Genomic DNA, 12297 nt, shown 5'->3' with positions numbered 1-12297 from the left:
TATTAGAGATTTTCGAGGAAGTTACCAGGAAAGTGGATGAAGGGAAGGCAGTGGATGTTGTCTACATGGACTTCAGTAAGGCCTTTGACAAGGTCCCACATGGGAGGTTAGTTAGGAAGATTCAGTGGCAAGGTATACATGGAGAGGTAGTAAATTGGATTAGACATTGGCTCAATGGAAGAAGCCAGAGAGTGGTAGTGGAGGATTGCTACTCTGAGTGGAAGCCTGGGACTAGTGGTGTGCCACAGGGATCAGTGCTGGGTCCATTGTTATTTGTCATCTATATCAATGATCTGGATGATAATGTGGCAAATTGGATCAGCAAATTTGCTGATGATACAAAGATTGGAGGTGTAGTGGACAGTGAGGAAGGTTTTCAAAGCTTGCAGAAGGATTTGGACCAGTTGAAGGAATGGGCTGAAAAATGGCAGGTGGAGTTTAATGCAGACAAGTGTGAGGTATTGCACTTTGGAAGGACAAACCAAGGTAGAACATACAAGGTAAATGGTAGGACACTGAGGAGTGCAGTAGAACAGAGGGATCTGGGAATACAGATACATATTTCCCTAAAAGTGATGTCACAGGTAGACAGGGTAGTAAAGAGAGCTTTTGGTACATTGGCCTTTATAAATCAAAGTATTGAGTATAAGAGTATAAGAATGTAATGATGAGGCTGTATAAGACATTGGTGAGACCGAATTTGGAGTATTGTTTGCAGTTTTGGTCACCTAATTACATGAAGGATCTTAATAAGGTTGAAAGGATGCAGAGAAGGTTTACAAGGAAGTTGCGGGGAAACTGAGTTACAGAGAAAGGTTGAATAGGTTAGGACTTTATTCCCTGGAGCGTATAAGAATGAGGGGAGATTTGATAGAGGTATATAAAATTATGATGGGTGTAGATAGAATGAATACAAGCAGGCTTTTTCCACTGAGGCCAGGGGAGAAAAAACAACAGAGGTCATGGGTTAAGGCTGAAGGGGGAAAAGTTTAAAGGGAACATTGGGGGGGCTTCTTCACACAGAGAGTGGTGGAAGTATGGAATGAGCTTCCTGTAGAAGTAGTAGAGGCCAGATCAGTTGTGTCATTTAAGGTAAAATTGGATAGGTATATGGATAGGAAAGGAGTGGAGGGTTATGGGCTGAGTGCGGGTAGGTGGGACTAGGTGAGATTAAGAGTTCGGCACGGACTAGGAGGGCCGGAATGGCCTGTTTCCGTGCTGTGATTGTTATATGTTATATGTTATATATATGAAGTGGTGAATGCAGGCTCACTTTTGACATTTGTTATGGATTCAGCAACTATACATATATGAGTGAGGCAGGGTTTTGATAACAAACAAAAACGTTTATTAAACACTGAAAAACAAACCCCCAAAAGTAAATAAATCACTAACGCAACTGGAAATCAGCTGCTGTGCGGCAGCTTAAACAGTTCTTAAAGCAATGTTGCAAAAACAGTTCTTCAAAGTAGTATTGCAAAAGTTCAAAATGCTTACAGTCCATTTAAGGGAGAGACTTTGTAAAACGATTTAAATTCTCTTTCACGTCGTCTTGTTGCGATTCCCAGTCGAATTACTTTTCCCACGAAGAATTTACGAAGGTGAAAAATGAAACGGCTTAAAGGCACTGACCTTTCCTTTACAACACTGTACTCAATCCTTTCTGCTATTCACAGGGATTAACACAAGCACAGTCAACGAATTCCTTCCGAATGAGGATCAAACAAGGTTGAACCTGTTTCACCGTCGAAATCGACTTTCCTCGATCTTTTAACTCCTGAACTCCGATCTTCACTCTCCACTGGTTCTCAACTAGCAGTATTATAAAGAAACTGCTGGCAATGACCTTTTAAACTTTAGGCATTAAATAAAACTCCATCTTTCAACCACACTGCGTCATAATATTAAATCACGCAGTGGCATGAAGTCAAAATGGGAAATCCAGCCACGAACTGCCCCTCCTCACAGGGAGGGGTCCTCCTTTTATACCCTGTAAAAAAAACCTGTCATATGACCTCTACTGGCGGGAAAATGATGTCACTCCACCATCACAAGACCATTACCTCAAGTCCAGTATAGCGTCAACACCTGTCACGTGACAAGTACACCACTGTCACGTGTCATGGGAACGTAACACATTTAAGAAAAACTAGGACAGGTATATGGATGAGAGGGGTTTGGAGGGATATGGCCCAGGCGCAGGTCAGTGGGACTAGGCAGAAAAATGGTTTGGCACAGCCAAGAAGGGCCAAAAGGCCTGTTTCTGTGCTGTAATGTTCTATGGTTCTATGGTTCTACAACAACCTTTCCCTCAATGTCAGTAAAACAAAAGAGCTGGTAAATACTACAAACATGAGTTGCAGAGTCTTTGAAAGTTAGACTGTGTTCAAAGACTAAAAGGTTATGGTGGAAGGATAGAAATGTGGAGATGTTCTAATCTTATTAGCCATAATATTATTGAGTAGTGGAGCTGTAGGGCGGGGCAGAGTGGCCTACTCTTGCTCTGAAATCCTCGATCAGTCAGCGTATTTATAGCTAGCACAGTGGGGTAATGGTTCTGGATCCAGCTGCCCTACCCCAGGTCCCCATTTGAGGGGAACAACACTACACCACCTTAGGCTATTTGATCTCTGAATGACATAGCTGATCCTTTTTTTTTCTCCCCTCCTCAGCCCCACGACCCAGCCTCCTCCCTGTAACATTTGATGCTGTAGCCAATCAAGAACCTTTCAATCTCTGCTTTAAGTACTCTTATTGACCTGGCCTCCACAGCTGCCTGTGGTAACAAATTCCACAAATTCACTGCTCTCTACCTAAAGAAATTTCTTTTATTCTTTGTTTTAAATGGACTCCCCTCACTTCTGAGGCTGTGCTCTCTTGTTTTAGATTCCCCTACCATGAGAAATATGTCCTTTCCACATCTACACTATCTAGGCCGTACAAAATTCTAAAGGTTTCAATGAGATCATCCACACCCCCCCCCCCCCATCCTTCTAAATTCCAGTGATTATAGACCCAGAGCTATCAAAGGTTCTTCTTATGATAATATTTTCATTCCTGGAATTATCCTTGTGAGCCTCCTCTGAACCAATAGACAATAGGTGCAGGAGTAGGACATTCGGCCCTTCGAGCCAGCACCGCCATTCAATGTGATCATGGCTGATCATCCACAATCAGTACCCCGTCCCTGCCTTCTCCCCACATCCCTTGACTCCACTATCTTTAAGAGCTCTATCTAACTCTTTCTTGAAAGCATCCAGAGAATTGGCCTCCACTTCCTTCTGAGGCAGAGCATTCCATAGATCCACAACTCTCTGGGTGAAAAAGCTTTTCCTCAACTCCGTTCTAAATGGCCTACGCCTTATTCTTAAACTGTGGCCTCTGGCTCTGGACTCCACGAACATCGGGAACATGTTTCCTGCCTCTAGCATGTCCAATCCCTTAATAATCTTATATGTTTCAATCAGATCCCCTATCATCCTTCTAAATTCCAGTGTATACAAGCCCATTCGCTCCAATCTTTGAACATGTGACAGTCCCGCCATCCCGGGAATCAACCTCGTGAACCTAATCAACCTCGTGATACTGCACTGATTGGCCTAATTTCAAATAATAATGAGGCAGCCACAGAGAAGAAGTCATCACCCTGACACAGTGGTGTCAAGAAGACAACCTCTCCCTCAATGTTGCAAAAACAAAGGAGCTGGTTGTGGACTAGAGGAGGAATGGAGGCAGGCTAGCCCCTATTGACATCAATGGATCTGGGGTTGAGAGGATAAACAGCTTTAACTTCACCAAGGATCTCAGATGGTTTGTACATTCCAGCTGTAGTGTAGTTGTCTTCAAATGGGGACCTGGGGTAGGGCAGCTGGATCCAGAAACACAGCTTCTTCCACCAGGCCATCAGATTGATTAATTCGTGCTGATGGAATTATATTCCTATGTTAATTTGAGTGTCCTGCTTTTTTGTACATACTATAAATTGCACATTTAGACGGAGACATAACGTAAACATTTTTAATCCTCATGTATATGAAGGATATAAGTAATAAAGTCAATTCAATTCACAAGAGCATAAGACATTGGAGCAGAATTAGACCATTTGGCCCATCGAATTGATCTGTCTTTTGATTATGTATGATTTATTATCCCTTTCACCACCATTCTCCTGCCTTCCAGCCTAACCTTTGAATCCCTGGCTAATCAAGAACATGTCAACCTCCGCATTGATTCACTCGTCATCATTGTCATCATGTGCCATGTCATATGACGTCGGTGAACTCATAGCTCCAGGTCAATAGTTCGTGCCCTTGAATTCCTGCCAATTTTCTGCTATCAACCCTTGACCATATCTTTTAATTCTGGGAATCAGGCTATTGATGTAAATGTCAGAGCTTTGTAGAGAGAGCTAGGGGTCTTAGTAGAATCCTGGCAGTATGGTGTAGAACATTACAGCACAGAACAGGCCATTCAGCCCATCATGTTCTCCCAAAATAATTACACCTAAACCCCTCTTTCTGAACATGGTCCATATATATCTTCCCTTACGTGATCATATGTACATCTAAAACCCCTTTAAACAGTGCTATCATATCTGACTTCACTACCACCTCAGCAGTGAATTCCAGGCATTTACCACACCCTGCACTTCTCCTTTGAACCTGCCTGTCACCTATAATGTGTTCATTCACGATCTGCCGTATCGTATGACGTAGGCCATCATGCACTTCCATGATGGGTGACCACAGCCATTATCAACACTCTTCAGAGATTGTCTGCCTGGTGTCAGTGGTCACACGACCAGGACTTGTGATATGCACCGGGTGCTCATACGACCATCAATCACCTGCTCTCATGGCTTTACATGACCTTGTTTGGGTGGGATGGGGATCTAATTAGGTGCTACATATTGCCCAAGGGTGACCTGAAGGCTAGCAGAGGGAAGGAATGCCTTACATCGCTCTTGGGAGAGACACATCTCCACCCAGCCACCCACAGATACATTACCCTCTGTCTAAGGAAATTCCTCCTCATCACTGTTCTAAAGGGTCATCCTTCATTTCTGAGGCTGTGCCTTCTGCTGCTAGACCCTCTCTACATCCACTCTACCTCACCATTTTAATACTCAGTTGATTTCAGTGAGGAACCACCCCTTCTGCTGAACTCCAGTGAGCACAGGTGAGAGGTGAAATCCGGTGAGGGGGAAGGTTGGTGACTGGGGGAGGAGGATGAAGTGAGAAACTGGGAGATGATAAGTGGAAAAGGTAAAAGGATGTAGAATGAATCTGATAGGTAGGAGTGTGGACCATGGGAGAGATGTATGGAGGGACTCAAGAGGGAGGTAATAAAAGGGGAGCCAGAATGGGGAATGGAAAAAGCGAGAAGACACCTCTGAGCATCTTTGGTCTGTCAGCAATAAGTAGGATTTCCCAGTGGCCGACCATTTTAAATCCAATCCCCACTCACATTCCAACATGTCAGTCCATGACCTTCTCTATAGCCATGATGAGGCCATTCCCGGGCTGGAGGAGCAACACCTCATATTCCATCTAGCCTCGAACCTGACAGCGTGAATGTCGATTTCTCCAGCACCTGGTAATTTCTCCTTCTTTCTTTGAGTCAGTGCTTTGAATTATTCAAACTGTTTAAACCTCAAGATCATTCAAATAGACAAAAAGATGTAAAACAAAATCACAATAGATTGTAAAGTATGAAAGATAATTTAACACTCTCAAAACCATGAAAAAATACTTGAAATCATGAAGATAAAATAAACTCCGCTGAACTTTTCTTTTTACTTTAGGTTGGCACTGAAGTTCAAAAGAATAGGATTCTATCTTCGAATTCTAACAAAGAGTTCTATGAATTAGAATTCTAATTCTTTCTCAGCGTCTCAGCTCAAAACATCGGCTGTTAATTCCTCTCCATAGATTCTACCTGACCTGCTGAGTTCCTCCAGCATTTTGTGTGTGTGTGTGTTGCTCTGGATTTCCAGCATCTGCAAAACCTTTTGTGTTTCTATTTCTCAGGGCTTAGAACCAGCTTCCAACGTGAACAGTTTGTCTTTGATGGCAAGGTTTATCAATCTGCTCTTCCCAGGTGAGCACCAGGCTGTCCTTCAAGCAGCTTGCACAGATTTTACGAGCTGTACCGTTCCATCCCCAGAGCGTTTAACCACTTAGGGGTCAGTTCCAATAATTTGACACTTCCCAGAAGGATATTAATGAACCAGATGTGCTTTTACAATAATCTCGTTAAGATTCCCGAGATCAGCTTTCATTGCAGCGTTATTTAATTTCCCATTGAATGTCAAGGATAGGTGGTTAGACTCTCCTGTATTACAAAGAGAGTTGCAATTTCATAGAATAATACATCACAGAAGCTGGCCCCTCAGCCCGACTCATCCGTACCAACTGATTTGCTCATCCATGCTTGTCCCATTTGCCTGTGTTTGTCCCCATTCCACTAAATCCTTATATTGCACTATATCACAGGCACAAAAAAACATATTTCATGACATATGTGAGTGATGAAAAATCAGATACAAAATACAGTATTGAATTGAATTGACTTTATTTCTTACATCCTTCACATACATAATAATCTTTATGTTACATCTCCATCTAAATGTGCAATGTGCAATCATAGTAATTTATAATAATTTTTAATAAATAGAACAGTCAATGTAATATAGAGTACACTCAAAACAGCATGAGTTCATCAGTCTGATGGCCTGGTGGAAGAAGCTGTCCCGGACCTGTTGGTCCTGACTTTTATGCTGCGGTACCGTTTCCCGGATGGTAGCAGCTGGAATAGATTGTGGTTGGGATGGCTTGGGTCCCCAGTGATCCTACGGGCCCTTCTTACACACCTGTCCTTGTAACTATCCTGAATAGTGGGAAGCTCACATCGACAGATGTGCTGGGCTGTCCGCACCACTCTCTGCAGAGTCCTGTGATTGAGGGAGGTACAGTTCCCGTACCAGGCAGAGATGCAGCCAGTCAGGATGCTCTCAATTGTGCCCCTGTAGAAAGTTCTTAGGATTTTGAGGCCCCTACCCAAACTTAGTCAACCGTCTGAGGTGAAAGAGGTGCTGTTGTGCCTTTTTCACCACACAACCGTTGTGTACAGACCACGTGAGGTCCTCAGTGATGTGGATGCCGAGGAAATTGAAGCTGTTTACCCTCTCAACCCCAGATCCATTGATATCAACAGAGGTTAGCCCATGCAAATTTCTTAGGCACATATACATAACTAAAGTGTCTAAGAGTTTTGCAAAGTACTGTAGTAATTTTATATATTACACTGTTCAGCTGCCACAAAAAAATCAAATTTCATGACATGTGCGAGTGATGATAAACCTGATTCTGATATGGGTCTCTATTCTGGAATGAGAGTGGGAAGGGGGGAGGGGGAAGGGAATCATCATTGGGAAAAGGGGAAGGAAGAGGGGAGGGAGCGGGAAAGACCAGAGAGACAATCCACAATAATCAATAAACCAACTGTTTGGAATCAAATCATTTTGCCTGGTGTCTCAGGGCTGGGTGTGTCTGCACCCATGCCACCCCCCCCCCCCCCCCAGCCTGGCCACTCCTTCTCTCCCAGCTGTTCCACACCCCTCCTACAGTGTTTCACCTTTGCCATTCCCAACATCCTTTGCTCCCACCAGAATTATAAACTCAGTCTCTGCTCCACGTTGACAAATACAGTACTGTGCAAAAGTCTTAGGCACCCTATCTATATAGATGTGCTTAGGGCTTTTGTACAGTACTGTTTGTCTGTGATAATAAACCTTATTCTAATTCTGACTTTGATATTTTTAGGGATGTCACAATCAAAGAAGCTTCATTGTTTTGTGTAAAACAGTTAGATGATGAATCCAAAGGAACGGCGGAGACCAATACAGATTGACACCAGTGGCATCACAGGAGTTGCCAGTCAGTGCTGAACTCAATGTAGGACTGCCTGAGGGAATCCAGCTCCAGATTGTTCCTTAGAGTCTACCCCTGAAGCCCTCCCCATGAATGGGTACAGCCACAAGGTAGTGGAGGTTTGAGATTGGAGTCTTCCATCACCTAGCTGAGTTGCCAACTACCAGAATCAACTGGTTTTAAGGAGCCAGTAGCCCGTCTGTCGGTAGGAATATTTCTGCGGGGCTGAGTAGCTAAGCCACATGTGAAGTCCAGATTGTCAGAGAGTGTTTGAGAAGTATGCTATTTGGAGCAGTTAATAGGCAGTGGGAGCTTATCCCCATTAACACCCCCCGGCTATCACAATCTCAAGGAGCCAGTAGTGGATTATTTTGCAAGAATTTAGAAGAGGGAGATGGAATGATAGAACATAAATCAGTAAAACATTGGGCAACCCATTCAGCCCACGATACTGTGTGATCTTGATGCCAACTTGTACTAAATGCTCCTTTTTTGTTTATGATTCATATCCCTCCATTCCTCTCATGATCTCACGTTTGTCTTAAAACCTCTTAAGCTCCACCAAACTGCCTTCATCGACTACTACTGTGGTAACCAAATCCAGGCACCTAATACTCTCTGCATTAAAAAATTGCCCCTCACATCACCTTTAAACTTTCCCCTTACTAACTTAAAAAGCACATCCTCTGTTGTTTGATGTTTCTATCTTGGGGAAAAGATATGTCTGCCCAGTCCATGCTAGAAGCATTTTAAGATTGTGAGGGTTCTTGACAGGAAGGATGTTAGGAGCATTTTTCTTCTTATGTTATATCTCTGTTTAAGCGTGCAATATGCAATCATAGTAATTTGTAATAAATTGTATGTACAGCAGGACAGTCAATATAACATAGAAATACAACTGTATCAGCATGAATTCATCAGTCTGATGGCCTGGTGGAAGAAACTGTCCTTGAGCCTGTTGGTCCTGGCTTTTATCCTGTGGTACAGTTTTCCAGATGGTAGCAGCTGGAACAGTTTGTGATTGGAGTGACTTGGGTCCCCAATGATCCTTCGGGCTTTTTTAACGCACCTGTCTCTGTAAATATCCTGACTAGTGGGAAGTTCACACCTACAGATGCGCTGGGCTGTCCACACCACTCGCTACAGAGTCCTGCGATTGAGGGAAGTACAGTTCCCGTACCAGGCAGAGATGCAGCCAGTCAGGATGCTCTCAATTGTGCCCCTGTAGAAAGTTCTTAGGATTTGGGGCTCCATAAGAAACTTCTCCAACTGTCTGAGGTAAAAGAGGCACTGTTGTGCTTTTTTTACCACTCAGCTGGTATTTACAGACCATGTGAGATCCTCGGTGATGTGTATGCCATAATAAGGTATGTGTAATAAGAAGTGCAAGAGATTTTGCAGATGGAAATAACTTGAAAAATATGTAGCTTTAGTGAGATTTTGCAAATGCTAGAAATCCAGAGTAACACACACAGAATGTTGGAGGAAATGAACAGGACTAGAAACATAGAAAACCTACAGCACAATACAGGTCCTTAAGCCCACAATACTGTGCCAAACATGTAGTTACTTTAGAAATTACCTAGGGTTACTCATAGCCCTCTATTTTTCTAAGCTCCATGTCCCTATAAAGGAGTCTTTTAAAATACACTATTGTATCTGCCTCCACCACAGTCGCTGGCAGCCCATTCCATGCACTCACCACTCTCTGAGTAAAAAACTTACTCCTGACATCCCCTCTGTACCTACTTCCAAGCACCTTAAAACTGTGCCCTCTCGTGTTAGCCATTTCAGCACTGGGAAAAAGCCTTTGACTATACACACAATCAATGCCTCTCATCATCTTATACACCTCTATCAGGTCACCTCTCATCCTCCATTGGACCCAGGAATAAAGGCCAAGTTCACTCAATCTATTCTCATAAGGCATGCTCCCCAAACTAGGCAACATCCTTGTAAATCTCCTCTGCACCCTTTCTATGGTTTCCACATCCTTCCTGTAATGAGGTGACCAGAACTGAGCACAGTACTCCAAGTGGGATCTGACCAGGGTCCTATATAACTGTAAGATTACCTCTCAGCTCTTAGAAGCATTGAAACATAGAAAATAGGTGCAGGAGTAGGCCATTCGGCCCTTTGAGCCTGCACCGCCATTCAGTATGATCATGGCCGATCATCCAACTCAGAACCCTGTACCTGCTTTCTCTCCATACCTCCTGATCCCTTTAGCCACAAGGGCCATATCTAACTTCCTCTTAAATATAGCCAATGAACTGGCCTCAACTGTTTCCTGTGGCAGAGAATTCCACAGATTCACCACTCCTGTGTGAAGAGGTTTTTCCTCATCTCGGTCCTAAAAGGCTTCCCCTTTATCCTTAAACTGTGACCCCTTGTTCTGGACTTCCCCAACATCGGAAACAATCTTCCTGCATCTAGCCTGTCCAATCCCTTTAAAATTTTATATGTTTCAATAAGATCCCCCCTCAATCTTCTAAATTCCAGTGAGTATAAGCCTAGTCGATCCAGTCTTTCTTCATATGAAAGTCCTGCCATCCCAGGAATCAATCTGGTGAACCTTCTTTGTACTCCCTCTATGGCAAGAATGTCTTTCCTCAGATTAGGGGACCAAAACTGCACACAATACTCTAGGTGCGGTCTCACCAAGGCCTTGTACAACTGAAGTAGAACCTCCCTGCTCCTGTACTCAAATCCTTTTGCTATGAATGCCAACATACCATTTGCCTTTTTCACCGCCTGCTGTACCTGCATGCCCACCTTCAATGACTGGTGTACAATGACACCCAGGTCTCGTTGCACCTCCCCTTTTCCTAATCGGCCACCATTCAGATAATAATCTGTTTTCCTGTTCTTGCAACCAGAGTGGATAACCTCACATTTATCCACATTAAATTGCATCTGCCATGAATTTGCCCACTCACCTAACCTATCGAAGTCACCCTGCATCCTCTTAGCATCCTGCTCACAGCTAACACTGCCACCTAGCTTCGTGTCATCCGCAAACTTGGAGATGCTACATTTAATTCCCTTGTCTAAATCATTAATATATATTGTAAACAACGGGGGTCCCAGCACTGAGCCTTGCGGTACCCCACTAGTCACTGCCTGCCATTCTGAAAAGGTCCCGTTTACTCCCACTCTTTGCTTCCTGTCTGCCAACCAATTCTCTATCCATAGCAATACCATACCCCCAATACCGTGTGCTTTAAGTTTGCACACTAATCTCCTGTGTGGGACCTTGTCAAAAGCCTTTTGAAAATCTAAATATACCACATCCACTGTCTCTCCCCTATCCACTCTACTAGTTACATCTTCAAAAAATTCTATAAGATTCGTCAGACGTGATTTTCCTTTCACAAATCCATGCTGACTTTGTCCGATGATTTCACCTCTTTCCAAATGTGCTGTTATCACATCTTTGATAACCGACTCTAGCATTTTCCCCACCACCAATGTCAGACTAACCGGTCTATAATTCCCCGGTTTCTCTCTCCCTCCTTTTTTAAAAAGTGGGGTTACATTAGCCACCCTCCAATCCTCAGGAACTAATCCAGAACCTAAGGAGTTTTGAAAAATTATCACTAATGCATCCACTATTTCTTGGGCTACTTCCTTAAGCACTCTGGGATGCAGACCATCTAGCCCTGGGGATTTATCTGCCTTTAATCCCTTCAATTTACCTAACACCACTTCCCTACTAACATGTATTTCCCTCAGTTCCTCCATCTCACTAGACCCTCGGTCCCTTACTATTTCCGGAAGATTATTTATGTCCTCCTTACTGAAGACAGAACCAAAGTAGTTATTCAATTGGTCTGCCATATCTTTGTTCCCTATGATCAATTCACCTATTTCTGACTGTAAAGGACCTACATTTGTCTTGACCAATCTTTTTCTTTTCACGTATCTATAAAAGCTTTTACAGTCAGTTGTTATGTTCCTTGCCAGCTTTCTCTCATAATCTTTTTTCCCTTTCCTAATTAAGCCCTTTGTCCTCCTCTGCTGGTCTCTGAATTTCTCCCAGTCCTCAGGTGTGCCTCCTTTTTTTGCTAATTTATATGTTTCTTCTTTGGACTTGATACTATCCCTAATTTCCCTTGTCAGCCATGGGTGCACTACCTTCCCTGGTTTATTCTTTTGCCAAACTGGGATGAACAATTGTTGTAGTTCATCCATGCGATCTTTAAATGCTTGACATTGCATATCCACCGTCAACCCTTTAAGTATTATTTGCCAGTCTATCTTAGCTAATTCACGTCTCATACCTTCAAAGTTACCCTTCTTTAAGTTCAGAACTTTTGTTTCTGAATTAACTATGTCACTCTCCATCTTAATGAAGAATTCCACC

The sequence above is a fragment of the Hemitrygon akajei genome, chromosome 4 (assembly GCF_048418815.1).
Source record: "Hemitrygon akajei chromosome 4, sHemAka1.3, whole genome shotgun sequence".
Lineage (NCBI taxonomy): Eukaryota > Metazoa > Chordata > Chondrichthyes > Myliobatiformes > Dasyatidae > Hemitrygon > Hemitrygon akajei.
Note: the sequence above shows the minus strand (reverse complement) of the source record.